This window comes from Aplysia californica, unplaced genomic scaffold, assembly GCF_000002075.1.
Source record: "Aplysia californica isolate F4 #8 unplaced genomic scaffold, AplCal3.0 scaffold01067, whole genome shotgun sequence".
NCBI classification, from domain to species: domain Eukaryota; kingdom Metazoa; phylum Mollusca; class Gastropoda; order Aplysiida; family Aplysiidae; genus Aplysia; species Aplysia californica.
This window is the reverse complement of record NW_004798337.1, coordinates 94,547-96,955: the sequence shown is the minus strand read 5'-3', so window position 1 is coordinate 96,955 and position 2,409 is coordinate 94,547.

The following is a 2,409-nucleotide window of genomic DNA, read 5'->3' as shown; positions in this document are numbered from 1 at the left end:
AACTGGTTCGTCGCAAGGCACGTGCTTTTCATTACATTAGTGGTGTGATCCCTGGGACCATGATCGAGCGCGTTTACAAAAAGCAGCAGCTCTACAGTTTACTGTGTACCCCTGTGACTGTGTATACATGTACCACCACAAACACGGATGTTTCAACATTCAACAACGACGGTTCATCCAGCCTTTTGACTACATCGTCCGAGATAAGGGGAGAGAAAAACAGCAGTCATGACGTAATCCCGACAAGCTTCTTTACAAACGAATACAATAAAAGACTTTATTTATTTACTGCCGCTATGTCTGTTAATAAACAATTAGTGAAAAGTGAAAAAGTGAAAAGTGAAAAAGTGAAAAGGACGACGTGATGGTAGTTCGCGCTGTGGGTCTCGCGCATTGCCAACCGGAAATTCGATTGTAAGTTCAGTTTAGTATGGGGTTTTGCGGCGCTCGCAAAATTTGCATAAGAAGAGGTCATATGAGCGTGCATCGATTGTAAGTACAATGTATGTATTACACCCCCGCAGACACAATTTGGGTCATTCGGGGTGGTCATTAGGGAGAAAGACGATGAAGGAACTCCATGACAACATAGAAGTAGATCAATGTGGGCGGCTGGGTGGTGAATGGTGACAAAAGTAGGCCTACTGGGGACTTGGGACCTGCCCTTAGAGCGTGGATTATTCTGTTAAGATTCCTAAACCGTTCAGAAAAAAAAAGAAGGGACCCTGTTCTTTGAATGTTCACTCGCGTTACCGTAAGTTTTAGTAAGAGTTTTACGGCACTTAATTGCAACACAATAAGGTTATATAAATGCAAAAGATTAGAAGTATTACAGGAGAGTAAAAGACATAAGGAGGAGGGAGGACGAGGAGGACGAGGAGGACGAGGAGGAGGAGGGGGAGGGGAGATAAGGACACCTGATGTATGATAGGGCAGAAGAAGCAAACCACTCCACAGCACGCGTCAACCGCACACAATCGAGGTCAGTTTTCAGTAAGAGTTTCGCGGCACTTGCAACTGCATAAGGTCATATAAGCGCCAGAAGATCAGAGGTGTTACAAGAGAGTAACAAACATACAAAAACAAGGAGGGGAGATAAGGACGATAGATGTTTGAAAGGAAAGAAGGAGCAAACCACACCAGAGCACCCACCAACCACCCACAATAAGGTCATATATAAGTGCCGAAGATTAGAGGTGTTACAAGAGAGTAACAAACATTTTTTTTTAAAGAAGGAGGAGAGATCAGGACGATAGATGTTCGATAAGAAAGAAGAAGCAAACCACACCAGAGCACCCACCAACCACCCACTCACACACGATAGTTTGCTCTCTACGAAATATAAACTACAACATTCGAATACAACACAACAACACCTGTCACTACACTCTGGTGATCTCCGCTGCCCACCTAAATTACCATAATTGCCCATAAATGGGTGATAACGTCCAGATTGTTTTTGTTGGGTTTTTTGTTTGTTGTTTTAGTAGAGGTTTTACGGCGCTCGCAACTGCATAAGGTCATATGAGCGCCAGAAGATTACAGGGGTCACAAGAGAGTAACAAACATAAAACAAGAAGAAGGGGAGATAAAAGGACGATAGATGCTTGATAGGAAAGAAGGAGCAAATCACACCAGAGCACCCGCCAACCACCCACTGTCACTACTCTGGTGATTCCCCCACCGCCCACCAACACCACCATAATTGCCCATAAGTGGTACATAAACGTCCAGGTTTGCAGGCACTGAACTAAACAAACCAACAACCTCTGGATATTTCAATGTTTGGTGGGCACCTTGGATGGACGATGAGAGGCGGTGGGATATCTAGCCGTCATCGGGTGAATTGACGTAAAAGCAGTCAGTTTAGTTTCGTTTTAGTAAGAGCTGTAAGGCACTTGCAATACAATAATAAGGTAATAAAAGTGCCCAAGTTTAGAGGTGTTACAAGAGAGTAACAAACATTTAAAAAAAGACGGAGGAGAAATAAGGACGATAGATGTTTGACAGGAAAGAAGAAGCAAACCACACCACAGCACCCGCCAACCACCATCTAAAAGCAGTGAAATTCAGGGAAAGACTTCCGCAACGAGCAACCACCCCAACAAACACAACAAAGAAGAGACCTAATCCTAACCCTAACCCATACCCTAACCCCAGCCCTAACCCAAACCTAACCCAAACCTTACCCTCTTACCCTCTGTCTGTTTCAGAGTACAGGCCTAGTAGTCTCTCATTACGGAATTCCTCCCAAATTCAGAAGAAAAAAAACAACCCAACAAATTATACAAAACAAAAGCTTTGGCCTTCTGTAGAACAAAGATCAGAATGATGAGTGTGTATGAGTGTGTGTGTGTCTGTGTGTGTGTGTGTGTGTGTGTGTGTGTGTGTGTGTGTGTGTGTGTGTGT